The sequence below is a fragment of the Heterocephalus glaber genome, unplaced genomic scaffold (assembly GCF_053883595.1).
Source record: "Heterocephalus glaber isolate CG9 unplaced genomic scaffold, H.glaber_assembly_v1.0 deba00001600, whole genome shotgun sequence".
NCBI classification, from domain to species: Eukaryota; Metazoa; Chordata; class Mammalia; order Rodentia; family Bathyergidae; genus Heterocephalus; species Heterocephalus glaber.
The window spans coordinates 44,421,875-44,443,712 of NW_028258372.1; the positions used below are offsets into that span (position 1 = coordinate 44,421,875).

The window sequence follows — 21,838 nt, forward strand, 5'->3', positions numbered from 1 at the left end:
GAACAAGTCTGCACGACCACCAGGAAAATTCCATCCTCCTCAGACCTTCCCTCTCTGCCTTCCCGAGCTGCAGCTGCACGTCGCTGAAAGGTCTCTGACTGAGCACTGCAGTGCACAGAGAGACCAGGGCCTCCCACTGCAACCTCCCTCTTGGGTTTGGACCCTCACATCTTGAAAATCACCTCCTGCCCTTTGAGGGGCCCAGTTACCACTTCGACTGGAGCGTGCGGAATGAAGCAAAGGGTTCAGAAAAAAGGCAAACATCCTCAACAACCCCGCTGCCAACCACAAGCCACAGCCATTTCCCAAACCTTGAAGAGCAGGGTGTCAGCCGAACTGTTCACTGATTCATGAAATCTTACTCAGTGGCTTCTGTGTTCCGGCTCCAGACCAGGCATTTGTGGAAGTGAAACAAGACCGAGCTATTGTGCAGAACTTCCGGATCCTGAGGCATGGGAAACACAGGAGTGTGCACTACTGCTTGTGTGACAGATGTGGAACGGTTGTGCAGCTTTTTTGGGGGGGTTTTCTTGACACCAGGTGACCTGTGGGCTGCCTTCTGGAGTAGGTCCACCCAACATCCCAACGCCTGCTTCTTTCCATCCCTCCCACATGGGCTTAGTCACCTTGCTCTGATCTTTCACCTATTGGAACAGGAAGATTTTCAGTAATTGTCCTGGGACCCAGGGAAGATGAAAAACAAAGTTCCTCCCTTAAATACCTTGTTTGATCCCTAAGCCAGGGAGGTCTGACTGTAACTGCTAGGACAGGGAGAATTCTCTTAGGGAGGCATAGGTGGTGATGGGATCTAGTTTATCTCCCCAGTGAGAATAAATGATATCGATAACATTATACTATAAAAGAGGGACGTGACTGGAAGACTGCGGCACTTACAAGCGATTATAACTTACTTACAGTCAAGCTAAGAAAGGTCTAGGGCTTGACATGTCTTCTATGCTCCTACAAATACTTTTGGTAGCCTCGCTCTGTCTTTAGTCATTTATAAAGAGCTATAGGAATTGGCTGTTAGCTTTGGGATGCTTGGAGCAGTGGTGTGCTGCTACATTTTAACAACCAGTACTCCAAGGGATAAATCTCAGCCACCTCACTGCTGCCAATTCCCATGGTATAAATATGCCACAAAGGTTGAATTAAAGATAACAAAAAGATATCACTGAAACAGGAGACGGGGAGAGATGTGCACCATCAGCTCTTGCTAAACAACATGAACTGGCTCCATTACACCAATGGCTTATACACTTTAATACTCAGATACCAACAGAAACTGGAGACACAGGCAAAATCTCCTGTTCCATTGGAACCAAGACTCTAAGAAGAGAGTGCTTTAACAGTAGCAAGGAAACACTACACACCCTGAGCAGAAAACAGTACCTGACTCTGCTGCCCCTTCCAGCTCCTGAGAAGCCCAGAAGGCTGCACATGGTCTGCAAAGATAATAAGACCTGTCCTCCGCCCACTCCTTAGAGACGGGAAACTGAAGCATGTAAGAATGAAGTAAGTTAGATGGTCTCTGTTTCAAACATAGCCCTTTCATGGATAGTTTGTTTCCCTGCCATTGGTATAGGGCATAAAGCAGCAACCTTGCAACTAAACTAGGTGATTGTGGTAAATGAACTAATGGTCAACTTGGGACACTCAGACGAACTCAGTCAGTGTGGTTTCAGCGTGGAGGATCCACCCGAGGCTTGTTGCCAATGGCATAAAAACAGAATTGGAGAGGAAGATCTTTGGCTGTTGATTTTCTTGGAGAAGCTTCAGTGGCTGGTTCTCCTGATGCAAACGTGGGTGTTCTCATGTCATAGGAGGAGCTCCGGTCCTCGCTGTCGCTGGGAATGGCTGCTGTTCTCATCAGGGGAGCTCTGGTCTTCACCATAAGCATCACTTCCTGGCTCCAGTGCAGGTCCCTCAGCCTGGTGGCAGAGCCTTCACCCCGGGCGCAGGTTTTCTAGCTTCTGCCACTGGTCTTTGGGGCTTCCGGTGCAGGTCCTCAATACGGACAAACACAAGACATTGCTGTGGGCTCCAGGCCGCTGGCTGGACTCATGGAGGCCACTGCCTTGGGCTCTAGGCCTTTAGCTGGGCTTGTGCAGGACATTCGCATGGGATCCAGGCCCTTGGCTGGATTCTTCCGTTCTCTAGTGCACAGCTAGATCTCTTGCACCCCTCTGCATTTGACTTTTTGGGTGACTATTATAAAATAATCCTATAAATTATGTGTCCTGTATTAAATCAGTTCCCTGAAAACCCTGACTACAACAATGATGGAAAAAGAGTTTCCATAGGAATCCACTGGGGCTCCCCAAGCACCCAGAGAGGACAAAGCGATGGTGCAGGTGATGAAGAGTAGAGCTACCACCTGCAGGAAGGCACAAACCGTTCCAATGTGTCATTCGGTGGCCTGCTCTGGACACAAACTTTCCTACAGAGCAGAAATAAACCCCCAAGCCACCCAGGCTCTGGCTTTCTTAGCCTTTGAATCACTGGCAAGGAATAAGCTGTCTAGGAAGGGGGAAAAACGCATTCCCATGTGAAGAACTGGAGCAGTAATTTTCTGGGTGGGAGAACTATCACTACATCTCTTGGGCAAATGTAATGGGATGGCAAAGTCTTTGGTGCTGAGGGAGCTGCAGCCCCTTCCTGCCTATTATTCATGATCCCCGAGACAGTTATGAGCAATGAAGAGGCATAAATCAGAGGAACATCGAGTAAAGCTAGATTTGGGAAAATAACACATTACATTTAAATATCCATATATATTTAATCTGTGTTTAATAATGCAAGGAATGCATTAGTCGAGGCTCAGGCAGATTACACATTTATGTTAGTTACAGAACAGCCTGGCCCTCAAGTTCCCCAGCCTGGGTGCTGCAGGGGTGAAAACTTCTGGAGGAATGGAGCATGTCATTGCCAACCCGGGGCGGTGCAGAAATGCAAACACAGGGATGGTGGAGGTCATCTCAAAGTCAGGCTTGCTGCAGAGGATAGAATTCCGAGTGAACAGGAGCCACCCAAAGCTCCAGTCTCAGGACCAATTTTCTTGCTTCCCCACCTTCTGCGAGGCAGGGGTGAGGTAGGCAGTGACCTCAGGGAGCGACAGAGGGACTAGAATCACCATTCCAGCCACTGTTTTATCCTAGCTCCTCTCTTCACCCTTGAGCTGTAATTCTAGATCACCAGATGGAGGAGGACTGTGGAGTTCCCTGGGGAGGCCTCAAGACTTTTCTCCAAGGCCAGTGACCATGCTGCAAGGCTCTTGCTACCACTGGAGAGGTGAACCAGGTGAGAACTGCAAGCAAGCCCAGCCTCCAGTGTAGTCATGCTCCTCCAAACGCCGGATAGAAAATCAGTGGGAGCTCAGTGCAGTGGAAGGCAAATGACATCTAGGAAAGAAGAGGTGGGACTTCCTGCTTGATTTGCTTGTCACCCCACAAAATATCACAAAGACCCAAGCACACTGAGCAACTCGTTCTCACCTCTAGGCTCCCACTCTGTTTCAGGTCACTCCCATCCCCAGCTGAGGTGGCGTCCAGGACAAAGCTACAACAGGACAACACTCAGACTATCAAGTCCATCTCTTGATTTTACAGATAAGGAGCCTGAGGCCCAGAGAAGCGAAGCAGCTCCTCCACGCTCACTCAGTCACTCAAAGGTCAGCCAGCATGAAAGTCCAAGTCACTCACGCTAAAGATGCGTCCGCTTGCTACTCTGCCTCACCTATACGGCATCGGCTGGTGCTGGTGGGACGGGCAGAGGAAGGTGACCATACCAGAGGCCAGCTGCTGTGCCAAGATCCTGAATGTGTACTATCTCCAGAAGGTGAAGTGCTAACCTACTCAATAGACGCGTGTGGTCAGAAAGGAAGCTTGGCTCAACCTCTGGCTCTGATTTGTCACTGTGTGCCACTGGGTTGCTCCCTGCCTTCATCCAGGTGTCTTCAGCCCCTGCAGCCTGCAGAGTCGCTGGCTTCATCTGTTCAGTGACAGAATGATGCTAGCCTAGTCCATAGCACCCCGAGGAGATGAGGGGAAGAAAATGTGAAAATACCTCTCTCCAGTGCCAGGCAGCAGAAGGTGCTGAGGTTCCAGACACTACCTGATCTACAGTCTTGAGCCAGTCCTGAAGCCTCCCGATGTCCTCATCTGTTCTTGGAAACTACTCCGTCTCACTCATTCCCTGAGAGACTCCCTCCATGAGTCCAAACAGCCCAAGCTATTCCAAGAAAAAAAGGCTCAAGGACCATCTACCTGTTTTGTTGAAGACTCCCTTTTGAGACCTGCATCCCTAGAGATTCACATCTTCTGAAACCTCCTAATCCCACCCCAGGCTCTGGCCCTGGAGCGAAAGCCAAACTGCCCCTTAGTGTCTCCGTAGCTTAAGCAGAACTTTGGAAAGCATGCTCATTCTAGCAGCTGGAGCTTGGGGAGAACATGAGCTATGACTCATCCATCATTTTGAGCCACATATTTTGAATTTGCTCAGAGCAGGAAAATGGCCAGGGGGTGGGATGAGTAGAGAGGGGAGGGGAGAACTCCCCACTCTGCGCCAAAAAGGCAAATACAGGGGAGACTCTCGGAGCATATGCTCCTGTTCTTGCCATGTCACTGCCAAGAGCCCCTAAATCACAGTGAAATGGCTGCGTTCTGCTGCCTCCATCATGTATTATCAGGCATTAATAAATAATGGTGCTTATAGGACCAAAAGGCGGGAAAACCCAAAGGGAAGGTGATGGAGAGGCATAATTTAACAAGTAAATGAAAGAAGCTATTAAATCATTGTTAAATTATGCTGGTACCAGAAGGGGGAAAAAAGGATTTCCTGCTGCCAAATGCTTTCAATAAAATATTGAAATTTCTCTCCTGGCTGACAGAGGCATCTTCCAATCAGAAGGACAGGAGTCTGCAGCCAAGGGTACCATTAGGTACTGAGCTTGGGCCACCCTGAGGATGCAAAGCTTCACAGTCTTTCTCAGCTCTTGGGTTTCCTAGGACATATCTTCTCTTACCCACTAATGGCGTCAGTAGTAAGTTCACCAATTCTGTACCTATTTCTGTACCTATTTCTCCCTTGCCTTTCTACAGCACACTTAGGGTTCCCACCTCAGAGAAGGGAAAATTGAGGTTTCCAAAGTTGTGACTTTAATTAAAATCCTTTGGCTCTATTATATGCTTTGCGTTTTTTTAAAGTACCATCACATCAATCAACACTATTTACCTGTCAGGCAGAAGATGACTTTTTAGCTGTCAAGTACAAGTTGAGCTCTTTAGCAGGAAAGATGTACCTTGTTCATTTTCATGTACCCAGAACCTAGAAAACTACACATTTAATAAATATTGGATGAACGGGTGGATGGATGGATGGATGGATGGATGGGTAGGTGAATGAATGAATCCTCATTTCATAGCTGAGTCTTAGGTGAAGAGACTCATCAAAGAATGGTCAGTGTTAGAGTGGTCGCCAGCATCCAGGCTTCCAGAATCTTAATCCTGTGCCCTTTCAACACGATGAGTTATCACTCTTCAAGGTCACACAGTGAACTACATCAGAGCCAGTATATGATGTCCTGTGATTGCACATAATTCCACAAAAACCAGACACACTTTCTCCTGCTGGGATTGTCTTTGATTGTGGCACAGACCATGTAAGAACCCTGGGGCTCTCCGTATCTGGATGGAGTTCCTGGAATCCCAGGAGAAGATCCACACAAAAGCCAGGACGCTTCATAGTGCACCTCACATTTTCCTTGTTTCTGGGGATGTTTGCTTTGGTCTTGGCAGAAAAACTTGCTGCCACTCAATTTCTAATACCCACTCGGGCCCCAGGCCCTAGTTAGGAAGCATGTGCACCAACATGCAGGGGAAGAAAGTCACAGCACAGCAGGTTTGTTTGGACAGGCAAGCTTAGCAATCTGACAGGGTGTGCAAGACACCCACATACCCTGCATTTGCGGAAGGCAGTTCTTGGGAGATAAGTTGAGTAGTTAGGGGTAAGTCTATTCGGGTCCCTGAATGGTCGGGGCACAGAGTTTGCCTGGAACATCTTTCAAAACAGTGAATGGATGTCAGAAGCTCTCTCTAAGAACTGGCAGCACCATCCAACTAGGCTTGCTTAGAATAATCTTCAGAGCAGGAGAGAAGACAGAAAGTTCCCTTTAGGGGTCTGTTCTCAGAAGAAGGAAGTGTGGTATCCTAGAAGAGGCCCTGTGCTTTGGAATCAGAGAGAACCAGACTATACCTACGTGGTTTTAAGCAAGTTACTCAACTCTTTGTGTCTCACTTTGCTTTCTGTTTTAAGTAGAAATAATTATATCATTTAGTATTAGAGTTCACTGCAAATGACTGAAACACTAAAACTCCAAGTAACTTCAATAAGATGTTAAAAACGGAATAAAAATAAGCTGGGTGTAAGTCGTTCTACACTGGTGTGGTGGTCCTGCAAAGGACTTCAATTCCTTTTATCTTGTTGTTCCATTTCCCTCCAACATGCACCCTAAACCACAGTTTCATGATAATTACAAGCTTCAAGGACTTTGCTTGGGTTCCAGACAGCAGGCAGGATGAGGTGGTACCATCCTCCCCCGTTGAGGATATGGTACAGAAGTTCTCCATAACCTTTTCTTTTATATGTACTGGCCATAATTTAGTTACATGGCAGCTTCTCTATGCAACAGGAGCTGGAAGTGCCATAGTTTAAATTCTGAGTGGCCAAGGGCCCAGCTAGAATTTAGAGGTTCTAGTTCTTATTAAAAGAGAGGGGTGAGTATGGGGGGTAGTCTGTCCTTTCTAATGTACAGATACAATGGGCCATGAACATAGTCCGTGAGTGGTGGTGACTGCCATGGTTAATGTTGATGTATCCTTCCCAGGAACAGATTTCTCTGAGAAACTTGCCAATGTCTAACACTTGACTTCATCACAGGGATGCAGTGCAATCCCATCAGATTTACTATTGAAATCAAAGTGAAGGTTGCAATAAAGTCAAGTAGTGAGCTTGGCAAGGACTTAGTGGAAAGAAAGAAAGATGCATGATGCACCATTAAATAGGACCCATGAGTGAAAGACTGAAGAAGCCAAGAGAGCGTCCTCTAGCAACCCGCTGTGCGTGTCTGTTTTATCGGTGGTGGTTGCCAGCTGTGCTTTCCTCCACTGACAGCAAAAGCAAAGAAAAAGATATGAAAAATGGAAAAAGTTAGGTGATGTCAAGTGTTCTCATGACATGTAGGAGGTAGAAGGGATACTGTCAGTCTAAGAAGAACTGGTGTATCAGCATCAGGTAGGTGCCCAGTAGGTATTTCTTGAATGCATAAAAAACTGTAATCTTTCTGAAGGAATGTAATATGGATAAAGACTCTATTGGCCACGGTTATGCAATTAGCCATGATTCCTCAGAGAAAGAGAACCAAAAGGGTGGGGAGAGGGTATTTTAAGGAAGTGGCTCCTGCAATTACAGAGCCTAACACCCAAAACCCACATGGTAGATAGCAGGGGGGATGCTCAGGGAAGAGCTGACATCCAGTCTGACGCCCATTGGGTGGAGAACCTCCCACCCTTGGGGAAGGCCACCTATGCTACTAGGGCCACCTGCTTTTCTCAAAGTCTGTGACTTGTTAATCTCTCCTTTAAAAAAGTAAGGGCTTTCTTAGCAACATGCAACAGATATTGACCAAACACCTGGGCCCTGTGGTTTACTGAAGATCATACATGAAATCAGCCACCACAAAGGCCTCAGCCCCACCCAGGAGTAGAATCATATTTCCCTGGGGAAATCATTCCACTGTCAGATTTTCTTTGCTCTAAAGGCCATTAGTAGACAGAATAAACAGAGTACTCAAAGAAGTGTTTTGAAAAATAAAAGCATATCAAAGAAAGGATTAGGCTCAAGAAACAGGTAATGGATTTTCATTTCAGAGTAAAAAGAAATTTAAAACAACAGCAAGAGGAGGAAGATTGACCATTCAGACTGGACAGCACAGAACAAATCAGAATGATAGGAAGTGATTAAAGCCACTGGAGATGGCTGATGAAGAACCCTGGCAGATGATGATCTCTCATGGACTGAAGCATTAGATGGATACTGCGTGGAAATTACTTGCGTTTTTGCCCTTAATGCCCCCCACAGAAGCAGGGTAGCGAGAGGAGGGCTAAGTGGGTGTGCTCTATGTGCAAGTGTGCATACATCAATATCTAAACAAAATAAGAGTGGAATAGGGAGGAGAAGGGAAGAACACAATATTTAAGAATATTTTCTTGAAACAAGAAATAATACATGAAAGAAGAGAACTCCATGTCTACCGTAACTTCCCACGACAGTGAGAGAGAACAGTGAGTGACCTAAGGAACGCTCCCTTCTCTTCCGGTCATGTTTTCGGGGACCAGCACGTGGAGCAGAGAGCAGCCCTCAGCACAGGAGTCCCGGCCCCTTAGGTCATGTAGACATCCTAGGCATAAGTCCAGGTCCTGAGCAGGGCGCAGCACGGCCCCCTCATGCCCGATGGTGCTCTGCTCGGCTCAGAAGACTCGCACAGCCCCATACCTCAGTGGTAGTGTTTTGATCCTCACTGAGGGCCCTAACTCCCCTGCTGGCCTTGCCAGCTGCTGCACCCTTGCCCAGCAGGACTCCAGCCCAGCCACCCTGCTTTTGGGTCCTGGAGTCTCCCATGTTCCCCTGTCTCTAAGGAGTCATTTTTGCTGTGTCCTCAGTCCGGAAATTTCCCCACCCTCAGCCCAGCTACAGAGCTCCCCAAACCCAGAGAGATGTTGGCTTCACCATGGTGAACTTTCTTTTGTAATTGCAAAAACAATGAGCATATCCTAAAAATATTCAGTTAAACTAGAGAAGTGGAAAGTTTCGCCACACTATGTCTCCCACCATTATTACGAGCCGAGCAATCTGGTACCTCCCAGGTGCCAAGCAATATGGGCTTTGATCAATTTGGCAGGTATCCACATCCCGCTGATACCTCCATTTAGGTAACTAGGTAGGATCTCTCCAACCTCTGGAGTGCCCTGGCAATTTTACCTTGTTCTGCATTGTGTTATAATTACATGGATGCTTACCTTAATTGATCTCTATGCTCAAGTCTTTCTTATCTAAAATGCAATTTACTTGTGGGTCATCTATATTTCCTTGTCACAGGAATAAGGACAATTGGCTCCAAATTTGGTTTAGTTCATCAAATCTTTATGCACATCTGTCCTGAACCATATTCAGCTGGGGACCGAGGATATAGAAATAAATAAAGCACAGCACACCCTTAAAGAAACCTAAAGTTGAGGGGACCTTTCTGTACCACTAATCGATAAGCAATATTGAAAGTTTTCAGAACAGTGTGTTGTTAACTACATAGGAGGAACAGGTCCTGACTCTCCACTCCTAACATACATTTGTGCTCACAGTTGTTTACAAAAACATGTAAGAGCAATTCCAAAGCAACTATGAAATATAACTGAGCTCCTGACGGGAGGCAGGGAATGAGAAGACATGCCAGTTATGAGAGGTTCCTTTTGAGGGTTTCACAAAGCTCCCACAGGAGTGTGACTGAGAGGGCATCTGAGCACCTGGGATGTTATCTATGATGGACTGAAGGTCACCAACAGCATTCTTCTGGAGACCTTAGCCTTCAAGGAAACGTCATTAAGAGGAGGCACTGCCATACTGCCGTACCAGAATGGATAAAGCCTTCCAACTTCTAGTTTAATCCCTCTGACCCTGGAGATGAATCTTTTTTTCTGTTCATTTTCCCTGGTCTTTGATCATCACCTATTATTTATATTTTCAGCCAGTGGCACATACAGTGAAGAGATGCTGATGTCAGGCAGACAGGATTCAAATGTTGAGTCTGACACATATTCCCTGGGGGCCAGAGCAACTGGGAGCCCAAATCTCCTCACCTGAAAAATGGGAATAACAGTATTTCCCCCGTAGGGCTGCTACAAAGATGAAAATTCATTGCATTTGAGAAATGATTTGGTTAAGCAGGTGGCAATATGCTCAATGAACCAGAGCTATTTTTTACTGTTAATCCCATTTTCTCTAAGTGGAGCATAATCATTCCAAAGGAAGCAAAACCCTTCCCATGCTTCTCTGCCCCCAGAGCTTAGGCAAATTCCTAGGCACCAAGAGTATTCCTCAGTTAACCCTGTTTCCTGCCTTCGCTTAAAAAAAAAATTGCTCCCAAAGGAAATGCAAGCACAAAAGCCCCTCCAGCAGCTCACCACAAATGGACCTAACAACTGGGAAGAGTGGACAAAAAGTATCTCATAAAAGTTTGCAAGGTGGTTTAAGAGCCAGGTAGGGAAAGAAATTGACTATCAACATGAGGGGAAGTATGACTAAAGGACATTATTCCATTCAACGGGGCATTGTCCAAAACTCAGCTTCTTTCATTTTCTCAACACAGGGCTAAATAGACTACGAGACAGTTTATGTTTTGTTCCATGGAATGAAGACATTCACGTGAAATAAGACATTTTATCTCAGCGTGCAAGGGGGCAGAGCTGCAGCTCCTGAGGAAACTTTGCTATGAGGCAATGATCTGCAATCTTGTGAGAAATGAGCTCAAATCTTTGCGTTGATCTCAAATATTTGAAAATAATGAGAAGGAATACACCTCACCCAAGAGGTGATGAATATGGATGATTTGTTCCCTTTCCTTGGGCCTCACAAAAGCATATTTTCATACAAAATCTCACTCTATGTGCCGTACACAAGATTAAACTTAAAGGAGATGAGATCAGTAATGAGGCTCTGTCTGCGATCCCGTCTCTTTAATACCTTTCTATTTCCTTCAGTGGTTGAAATAGAGCTAATCTCTGTCTTTCAAATGGTTGTTTTGCATTTTTTGATCAGGGAGAATAAAATTGAATTAGATGGCTCTGCAGTGGTTATTAGAACCATTTCACTTGGCATAATGGACGCACCTGGAGGAGACATTTACATAAGGAAATCAAACCCACACTCATCTTTTATCCAGTGCTCTGACCTTGTTGGAGTTCTGACAAGCAAGATTACCTGAATATTTCTTAAGATGATGGATATACTGACAAGATGTATCCTGTGAGATTCCTCCATACTTCAACATTTCCTTTTATCCCCCCAACCAAAAGACATCTTTTGAAATATTTATAGGCATATTTTCCATTTTGGGGTCTTTATTTAAATTTTATTATTATTTAGAATATAATTCTGACATCTCCAGTATTAATGTTAGCCCTGGTAACAGTCCATAAAAAAACACTACTGAGACACAAAACCTGGATGTGAAAAGGATTGTGATGTCATATTAAAAGAAGATAATACTCTTAAGTGAAATAAGTAGGACACACATGTGTAAATACCAAATAGTTTCTCTGGTGTGAGCAACTGAAAGTGTAAATAAAGATTGAAAGGTATAATAGATAATGTGAAATAGGAAGAAAAGGGGCAAAGGGGAAGGGGAAGTGGGAGGGGTGGGAGAAAGGAAAGAAGGGAATGGAATTAACATGAGAAAATGAAAAAATGGGAACAAAGCCTTTGTAAATAAAGAGGCAGAGGGGTTGAAGGGAGGACAGGGGAAGGGGAAAAAAATAAGAATCAAGATATATCATGTAAAGGTGCAAATCTCCAATGATAAATGTCATTATATTGTATACCTAAAATGTACCAATAAAGTGAATGTTAAAAAGAAAAATTAAAATAAGATACCTATCTGAAATGATCAGAAATACAATTCTCTTTGGGATAAAACAATCTCATCCAGAAACACAGCCATTTAAAGTAAGAGGAAAGTGATATTTTATAAGGACTAAAGCAGGATACAAAACTATCTTACCCTCAGTGAAAATTTGCATACAATGAACAGTAAATGAAAAAAAGATATTTTTAGACAATTAGACTGAAGTTTCTCCACTTTGGAGGGCAATTTCTCAACTCCAGCTCCTGCATCAATAACATCAGGGTTCTGCATCAACTGTACAAATTCCAGGGCTCCACCACATCAGAGGCAGATTTATGGGGGGAGTTCTGAATTTCAAACCACCTCCCTGGTAACCCCAATCCGCCCTGCGGTTGAGAAACTTTGGTTTGGAGGCACTTGGGGGAGTGGAGGTGGACAAGGACAGAATTCAGAGTACGCATCACGCCCACTAACTCCAGGACACAGTTCTGAACTTGAAACTCTCCTGTCTCTTATACTACAGCGACCTTAAACAGCTTCGCCTCCCTAGGCCTCAGTTTTCTCTTCCCGTAAAATGGGATAATTTCCTTTGCAGGTTGCCTTGTATATTGTAGAGTTGCTATCTTCTGTTAAAGCTCTACTTGATGAAAGTCGCCGCTTATTACAATTATTATTACTATGGGGCTGCAAGAATGGTCATAAAAGAGGCCTTTGTTTAGCAACACTGCTGCTGCCAAAAAAAAAAAGGGAATATGAAGATCACAAACTAAGTAGCCCAGAACATAACTAGCTGGTGGAATTCTGTGTGATCATCAAACACAGATCAAAGTACAAATGAATCAGTCGGCTGGTACAGAGCTGAGATGAGAAGACATGAATGCGGATGACAAGGGAGCATTAGGTTGGGATAAAGCTGCTGTGATGTGTGGATGATCAGGTCAGTGTGACTGCCTGCCTGCCATGAAATGTGTGGTTTTGTTTCTCAGAGGCATCTGCGTGATAAAGTTTGGTGAGTGGGAAGGAGAAAAAGAAGTCTTCAAAGATTCTGTGCCTGAGATGAAGAAGCAGGCCTGGACAGAAAAAAGTACAACTGACAAGGAATTTAGGAATTTTAGTTAGGGAAAAAGAAGAAACCCTGATACTGAAGTTGATTTCTAATTTTTAAGCACATCATGAGAGCTCCAAAACAGATACAACTTTAAAAGAGTCCCCTAATCACAAATAATGTAGGATTAGTGGCAAGAATGACAGCCCGACCTCCTTGTAGGTGCCTCGTTTGGTTTGGCTGGGCGGGAAGGAGGATGCAGCGCTGCTGCAACAGGAGCTGGAAAACCCTAAGGTCAAAAGCAGCTGCACTCCAAAGGGGCAGAGCTCAGGCCTACGGCTCTCCGTTCACGTTTAAACCCCTGAGGCTCTTCCCTTCCCGTTCTGATAAATCGAGGTTCTTCCTGGAAGCCCTGTGCTGTGCTCAGCTTTTACCCATTCTGCCCCTGTGGGAAGTGCTCTTCTCTGTCCCTGCCTCGGACACTTGAAACCCTAACCATCCTTGAGGATCGAGTCCAAATGTGGAGTCATCCGCCCGACTCTCCCTTCCATCTGTCACTCCCTGCTCTCTGACTTCCCCTAGTGTTCGGTACCTGCGTATAGGTCCAGGGAGCAAGGAGTGGAAGGTGTTGTAAGGCCAAGAGCGCTGCCTGATTCATTCTATGTCACCCTAGATGCCTTCTTCCACTGAGTGGGGATGCTCAAGATGTGTACACGAACAACTGTATCCATGAGCAACACGCGCTCTTCCTATACCTTTACTAGGCTTGGGGTGTCTCTCACTCCGAACTGACAGAGCACTGAGACCCACCTGAGAGGGGAGCTAGCTGTGGGCTTCTCTGCTTATTACTGTGGGGTTTACAGGCTGCTGCCATGCCAGGAAGCCAAGGGATCACAGTAAAGAGCCGCCTTTACCAGAGAACGTTGTTAGGTGAGATCACCGGTTACTGAAGGGTAAGACACTGGGACCCGCCTGGCCTTTCTCTGCCATCAGACCTGCCATCCCACACAGCTGCACACAGACACGATGTCTTGTGCGAGTGTGCACTGGGAGAGCTGTCCTGCCGGTGGGGCTTCCTGTGGCTGCCTATTGTGAGGTCTCCCTTCTAACTAATGGCACAGCCCAGGTCAGAGCATGGAGATGAAAACGTTAGTGTCTGACCATGGCTTCTTTGGACTCCAGGAGGAGTCCGTCAGGTTTCCACCCAAGGTTAGGCTCTGGACACTCTAATAAGTGAATCCACGTTAACACAATGTTCTTCAGCAGAGAAAGGCACCTCTGGCCTCTATCCTTAGATAGCTGAGAGATTGTCTGCCCTGAAAGAGAATTTAATATCCCCCAATCCAACATCCGTATTTCAAGAAGAAACAGAAGTCAGAGAGAACAGACTTCTCCATTGGTACATAACCTATATTTGACAAAGAGGGCCAGAGCCCTGACGTTTTCAACTTTAAAATCCTCCACCTCATATGAGAGCAATACTCCAGCCATCCTTAATAAAGTACTCCGGGTCCTCATGTCTATCCCCATCAGAAGACAATCTTCCACCTGTTTACAGAAAGGTCAAGAAAATCTCCTCCATAGGATGGATGGTCATGCCAAACTTGGCCCTCTTGGGTGCTGCCCTTCCCTCTTTCTCCTCCGTGCAGCTCTTTCCCCTGCATGGCCCCTACCTCTGGCCACTTGGCTATCCCCGGTCACCTTCTCAGGGGACACTGCTCTTCTGTCTACCCACATAGTGCCAACACACAGCTGTTGACCATCACATCCCTCTGCCTTTTCAACCTTCATGATAATTGCTGAGAGTTCAGATTATCTTATTTATTTTGTTTATTCACTGTCTTCTCACAGGAAAGTGAGCCCCGTGAGGTTAGGGCCTCAACCGCTCCGTTCTTTGTAGTAGCCTGGAGGACTGGATGGCAGAGGTGGCACTCCACTGTTCCCTACGGCGTACCTCAATGAATGGAGGCACAGAAAACTTGGACTCTGGGCCTTACAGATGTAGGAGAAATGGTCTGCACAGAGTCAGAGGAAGAAATCATCTTCCACCAGGAGACTGTTGGCCAGTGATGTCCAGAATGTTCATGTTTAATGGTGACATTCTCTTTGTAAAGCTCAGATCAAGGAGAGAAAGAGGCGGTATTGGGCCAACCCTCTTGACCATGTCATCTGATTCATTCTGGATCTAGTTAGTAGGGCTGAGGAGGTAGCTCAGTGGCAGTTTGTGCTTAGCATGTACAAGGCCCTGGGTTCCATCCCCAGCACAAAGGATTAGTAGTGACGCTCAGTTTCAGTGCTATACACAGACACGGACGGAAGTGTGCACACACACAGCGACTCTTGCCTCCTACCTATTAAAGACCTTCATCAAGTGTTCTCAAACTAAAAATAGTACCATGTTGTTAAGTTTTTCCGGGGAATCTACCCATCTATGCAACCCAAAAGAATAGAGAGGCTGGTGGCCTGGAAAAAAGAAATCAGAAAATCAGAATCCAAAACCAATTATAAGAGTCATATTTTACTGGAAGTATTTGTTTACTCCAAGAATTAGCAAAGAGGTGTTGAAAAAAGGCTTTTTTACATCATTCATTCTTTCCTGCAGATATATTCCCTCTGTCATACAGGCATATCCAAGGCGTGAACATCTTCCAACTTGGAATTTTTAAGTCTTTCCCTTTGTAAACAAAAAATGAATCCACAATGCAATTTGTTTCTCATTGTGTCTCATACATGTCCAGCTATGACTCAAGATTTCAGATGGAAACAAATTCAAACTCTAGTTTAATTTTTCCCTGTGTGGCTCTGAGCTCAGCAGGTGTCCTCATAAGCTGACAGGGTAGCATTGCACCTATTAGCACTCGTCAACCAAAAGCAGATTGTTCAGGCTTCAAGAAATGCTTTTTGAATTGGATTTAGGTTGGTGAGAAAATAAATTAAGCCAGAAATAAATTCTTTGAGGCAAATTACATATTGAAATGAATAGTTTGATGTACAACCCCTCCCCTCCCCTCAAAAAAAAAAAAAAGACAGGAAGAAGGAATTGAAGCAGAAATCTAGCTTGTCTAAGCTGTGAGAATTTCTCCAGCGGCTGCATCTGGGATCTCTTCACAAGGCGATGTCTACAGTCTGGGTTTTACAGCCGTGTGTGACTGACATTTGGGTGACATCTGTGGCTATATTTTTTGAGAAATTTCAAAGCTGGTGATTTCCAGTTTTTAATCACCAGAGTATTTATGTTCTACGTTAGCATACTTGTTCATGGCTCCACATTTATTTTTTTATGGGAGACAATACAAAATGAAAATTGGGGTGAATAAGTAACCCAGGCTTGTATCTCTCCAGGCTTGATGGCTCCTGGTACCTACTCTAGGGGCCAGAAGGCCAAGCACTGACTTTACCACACTGGAAAACCTGAACACAGGGCTGTTGTCAGGGATATGACACACGCACCCCAAGAACAAAGGGAGCAGGGGCAGCTAATGGGGAAAGAGGCCCTGCAGCCCCAACAAGCCCACGGCTCCTTGTACCCTCTGTCCAGAACCTGGGGCCATGTTGTGGCCACAAGGGCCGTGCACACAAAGGGAGGCTCTGCAGAAAACGTCTTCACCCTTTCTCCTGAGAACGGCAGGCACCATAACCACGTACCCTGCTTCTCTGGCACTGGTAAGTGCACGCTTTCCACAATGGTTCCCCCACCCCCTGCAGGTGAGTGTGCACACACGCAGGAGCTGGAGGGCAGGGCAGGAGCTGGAGGGCAAGGCAGCAGCTCACCCACGGGCTCTCCGGGTTCCTGCTGCCCAGCATTATGGAATTTTTTTAAAATCAGGAGGTGGGGTTGTTGTCCTTGGCTTTTTTCATATGCTTTTGAATTTAGTTATTTCAATTCAAGAGACTGTAGCCACTAGATCTGCATCTGAGAAGGCAAGTGATTTGCTCAGGTCACGCAGCCAGATGGTGGCAGAGCTAGTCTTTAGCAGATTCCCTTCCCTACACCAAGGCAGGTGAGGTAAGGGGAATAGAAAGAGGGCTCAAATATGTAAGAGCTGTGTGAAATGGAGGAGCTGGGGAGAGAAGCGAGAGCAGATGCTTTAGGAGCCCTCCTCCCCTCCATCTCCCAGCTTCTGTCTCCGAGACCTCCTTCTCTGAGCCCTGCCTGGGCAAGCCCTGAGCTCCTGGAATGCTTCTCTGCCTTGCTTATCGGGGAGCTAATCACTAAATAGCAGGTGGTGAAGATTCTGTTTTTCATGTCTCTTGCTCTGTCCTCTCCTCTCTTTAACTCATTTCCTCAGGGCTATGAATTTCTGAATCTTAAATAGGAAACCTGCTTGATTTGTGCACACCTGGAGTATAGGTTCCTCTTTGTTTGGAGACTATAAAAAGGAACCGGGAGCATCAAGCAAAGAAGCTGTTAACTAAAGAGGGAAGAGAGATGTCGGCGTTTAAATGTTCACACACACTGTGAGGCACGTACACAGGCACATATTTTAGACCATGCATTCTTTCTTTCAACTCCTATATTTCCCTGCTCAACCCCACTCACAGCAAATGTCTTACAAAACAAAGGCTATTTACTGTGTGTCACTTCGGTTATCAACACTCCACACAAATACGTTGACAGAGGAAACAGGCAAAGTAAGTTTGCAGGCCTGTTTTGGGTTGAAATAACAACCAGACTGCCTACGGGCTCCTGCAGATTATCTTATGTTTTGCTCCTACAAATGTTAGAAGCTGGCTCTTGAGAGAAGCTGTCATCAGCATGCCTGTCCCGTGGGCGTCAGGAAGTTGCAGCCTTCTTGAAAGCAAAGCGTTCTGTCCTCTCCTTGGACTTTCCATGTTGGAAAGGACATCTAGGCCCTGCCATCAATTGTCTGCCCCCAGAGCCGAGTTTGTGGTCTACTGAACACAAAGTTCTCTATGATGAACATGGCACAAAACACTGGGCACATAATGTAAATGTAAATCCATGATTTCCAATCTGTGGATCCCTGACCTCATGGGAGCACCGTATCGCCACAGAAATTCACTAAACTACATGACACCCATGCACACAGTCTAACATCTGATGTACTTATTCCTTCCTTCTGCGCATGCCCACAGCGTGCCTGCTCTGTGCAGAACTACGGTAAATTCTGAGTGTCCAATATAGTGCCCAAGTCAAATGAGTTCTGCACTGCCCCCCCAGAGCTTCCAGTCCTGTGGTGAAGACAGCACAGAGGGCTGCAGAAACACAGGGCGAGAGCAATGGCCCCATCTCCACCCTTGACATGGGTGAGGCTGGCAGCACAGGCTTGTGGTTGATTTTGGTGTGCTGTGGAATGGCAGGCGTGGAGCCACGGGACATGACTTGTTGCTCTATTAGACATGCTAGATAATCTCCTGAAACCGAGAAATAAAGCAAAGATTAAATGGGTGGATTTAACTGTCAAAATTGAGAATGCAAAAAATAACCCGGAAAATGGAAGAATAGCTGTATTTGAATAGGGGCCAGGACAAGGTAATGGACATGAAAACCCGTTAATCATGAGATCTCCCTGAAATCCAAGTGTTCTATCAAATCTCAACTCGAAATGGGGGCTTCAGTGTGCACAGTCAAGGATATAAATATTACAGGGAAGGGCTGGGTATGTAGCTCAGTGGTAGAGTACTTACCTAGCACAGGCGAGGACTGAGGTTCAATCCCCAGCACCAAGGAAGGAAGGAAGGAAGGAGGGAGGGAAGGAAGGAAGGAAGGAAGGAAGGAAGGAAGGAAGGAAGGAAGGAAAGAAGGAAGAAAAAGAGAGAGAGAAGGGAGGGAAGGAGGAAGAAGGAAAGAAAAGGGAGGAAGGAGAGCAGGGGAGGGCAGATAATTACAGGGACCTCCTTAGTGCAGATTCTATATTAGACAATGTGATGGGCACTGAGCCTGCAAATACCAATGCAATGCAGTCCTTCAGCGGTCTTCTCTAAGGAAAGGAAAGATAGCTGTAACAGCATCTAAAAGGTAACTAGGCAGTATTTTCAACATGTGGCAATGGGCAGCACCGTAGCAGGGGTGCAGGTACGTGTGTGCAGAAGATGCAGGCAGGGTCAGGAGACAGGCCTCTCCTCTGGCTCCGTGTCTACCTCAGGTACTGCCTGGAGCACATCACTCTTATCTTCAGCTGAGTTTCCTGAAAGAACAAAGGGTACTTCCGGCCCCTGGTCCTATGATCCTAGGTCCAACACCAGAAGGGGTCTCCGTGTCGCTCCCCCTCACTTATCTGGTCACAGTTATCCTTCTTACAGGGCTTTCCCACCCAGACCGAAAGTCCTGCTCCTTGCATTAGGCCTGGGCTATGGGATAAGGTATTTCCTGGCAGATCCCAAGAGCCTTCAGGAGAAGAAAGCCAAGTGGTGAGGCCTAATTAGGGAGTATCCCTTAGGAACAGATCTGTTTTCTTAGTAATTATTGCCTTAGCTGTACACTTTGGTTTCCCAGCCCATCCTCCGCCCAACTTCCCCCAAGGCCACTAAGAGAAGTGGAGCACAGCAGATCCTCAGCATGGAGAGACCACAGCCTCTCTGAACGTCTCCTCCTCACTGCCTCCTGCTCCTCCTGACACAGCCCAGCAGCGCCTCCTCCAGGAGGTCTTGGCTCGCCCTCCAGGCTGCGGAAGAAGCCTCTCTGACGCCGCCCTGATGTCCTCTGGCGGCTCAGGGCTCTTCCCACACTGCCACCCAATGCCCTGATTCCTCCCTAGACTCTGACCTTGCGGGCCAGAGCCTACGTATTGCATCCATCTCTTCCTCTTCGAAGCCTGATACACAGCTGTGTGTGTTCAGGGTGCGGGGAAATGACCTGGACTGCCCACTTGTTCGTGGTGTGTTCTGGGCAACTTACTTCGCTCTCTGGGCCTCAGTTTTCTCATCTGCAGATTGGAGAGGACCATCCGTGTGTTACTGGGATGTTGTTCATGTTGTTCTACAATGCTGACACGTGGGCACAGAGAGCTAATTCGCCAGGGCTGCGGCTCTGCACGGGGAATTGTGAAACAGAAAGAAAAAGAAGCAAGATCATTTCAGAGCAAGGGAGTCTGCCCTGCCAGCTGCAGTCTCTTTGCAGAAGCCCTTCCCCGTAGGTACATTGTTCCAACTGGCAGCTTCCTCCCTGCAAGAGAGCCTGGAAGTCAGTCAGTCTGTCAGTCTGTCTCTGCCTGTCTCTCTCTCCCCCCCCCTCACTCCCTCCCTCTCAGGATGGGGATGGAACCCCAGGCCCTTGCGTGTGCTAGGCAAGCACTCTGCCCTCCCAGTGCTCTTTTCTTCTTAAAGGAGAAACACACGTTGGCATTCCTGTGTTTTTCTGGGAACCCAGCCTCTCTAGCTAGACGGACTGATGCATGTAGTCACTCTCATTATTTCTCCCATTGACCCACAAGACTGGACCCATTTTAATTGATTTTAAGTGAGGTCATTTCAGGTAAGATCAGATTTACCCAGAGAGCTTCTGGTGGTTTGTCCTTCCACTTCAGGGAGGAAAAGCAGCAGCAGGGTCTGAGTGTCCTGGACACCTCACTCTTGGAAGGTTGGATTGCGGATGGACTGGCCCCTGATGACCCCAGCCCCCCACAAGCTCGAATCCCCCCAATTTCAGGTCTTCTGGACCAAGGCTGCAGGTGTGGAGCTGTCCCTACCATGCCCTGATCAGACCTCTGACCCACAGACTGTGAGCCGGAGGAAAGGCTGCTTTGTGGTCGGAAGTGTGGATGCCAGAGGGAATGACAGGCCAGAGGCCGGTGCTATGGAAGATAACCCTGAGTAAGGCTGGTTGCACTCCATTTACCTTTTGTTTGCCTTGTTTTGTTTGACCCAGCGTCTCACTATGTATTTCAGGCTGGCCTTCAACCTGGGATGTAGCCCAGGCTGGCCTTGCACAGTGATCCTCCTGCCTCAGCCTGCAAGCAGTGGGATGACAAGTATGCCCAGCCTCTGTTTTCTTCTCTGTGATGTAGTTGGATTTCACATGGTCCCTGGACTCTGGTAGAGCAGTGGCCCTGCCTTCAGGCGAACAGAAGCCTCCCGCTGGCAGCAGCCCCAGTTGGAAGTGGAATGACCTCAGAGAGGGGCATCTGTCTGTTTCATGTTGGCTCCCTGGTGAGCTGCTGCCTGCCAAGGGCCTGACTTGAAAGCTTGCAGTCAGGAACAGGGGAGAGAGGTCCCTTCCTGGTGACTCAGCCTGCACAAGCCAGGTATTTCCCTCCCAGCCTCTCCTAGTCCCTTAGGAGGTGAAAACAGCTGCTTCTCCCCCAGAGGGGTCTCAGAAACGTCCCTGACACAGTTGACACTTGTCACCCTAAACGAGACCCCACTCCGTACTGGGAATGCTGATTTCATCCCTGCCTCCAAGAAGGTAGCTGGAAGAGCATCCTAGGTGTTTTCTCTTTCTCAACCCTGTGCCTTCCGCCAGACCTCCAGGAATGTTTGAAGAAAAGCCTCGGACACCCCTGCCTTAGGAGGACGTGGAAGCTGCTTTCAGCAGCCCAGCCAGGGCTCCTCACAGGTCCAGAGCATCCAGGCGCTCTGCAGCCCTTGGGGACAGCCCCAGCGGACTCTGTACACTCTGTGGAGAAGGGAGAAGGTGCCATGAAATGAGGACCAGGCTGGGTGACCCCAAGGACACTGTTTTGGTTTTCCAGACAGCTCCATCGTTCCAAGGCCTACACATGTCAGGTGCTCTTTTCATCTGTTTTGTTGCGTTCCGATTTCAGTTTCCTCCTCCAACTTGGTGAGTGAATTAGACGTGAAGTTACAGTTGGTTTGAATGAGAAGACACCTTAGAAATCACCTGGCTCAAGCCTCAGGAAGGGAAAGTACTCCACACTGTCAGGACTAGAATTCAGGACCCTGGCTCCCAACCCAAGTGCTTTCTTCTGTGCTGTCAGATTGCTTCCTGGAGAAGACGCACGAATTCAGAGAATCTGTTGGAGATCAGCAGCCAGACTTCTGGTGCCAGAAGCCCTGTCTCCTGGATACCTCTTTCCGCCTCTCCTCCCAGCCAAAGCCCAGCCTCCCAAACCTCTAGAATATTCTGGAAGTGAGCAGAAATCACCTGCTAAGGCAGCGCCCTGCTCTGCAGGCATCCTTGGGATGAACGCTCCAGGTCACTT

At 47.0% G+C, this 21,838-nt stretch overlaps 1 long non-coding RNA gene across 10 annotated transcripts in view; it reads right to left on the reverse strand.

Moving 5' to 3' along the window:
• Positions 1 to 2,467: 2,467 nt before the first annotated feature.
• Positions 2,468 to 21,838, reverse strand: part of LOC101718406 (uncharacterized) — a 51,558-nt gene continuing 32,187 nt past the window's right edge. For 7 of the 10 annotated variants that reach the window (XR_015444280.1, XR_015444274.1, XR_015444275.1 and 4 more), the window contains one exon: positions 2,468 to 19,707. This is a non-coding gene — a long non-coding RNA (uncharacterized LOC101718406). The remainder of the gene's footprint in view (positions 19,708 to 21,838) is intronic. The other 3 variants (XR_015444279.1, XR_015444278.1, XR_015444281.1) reach the window with 3 other exon arrangements.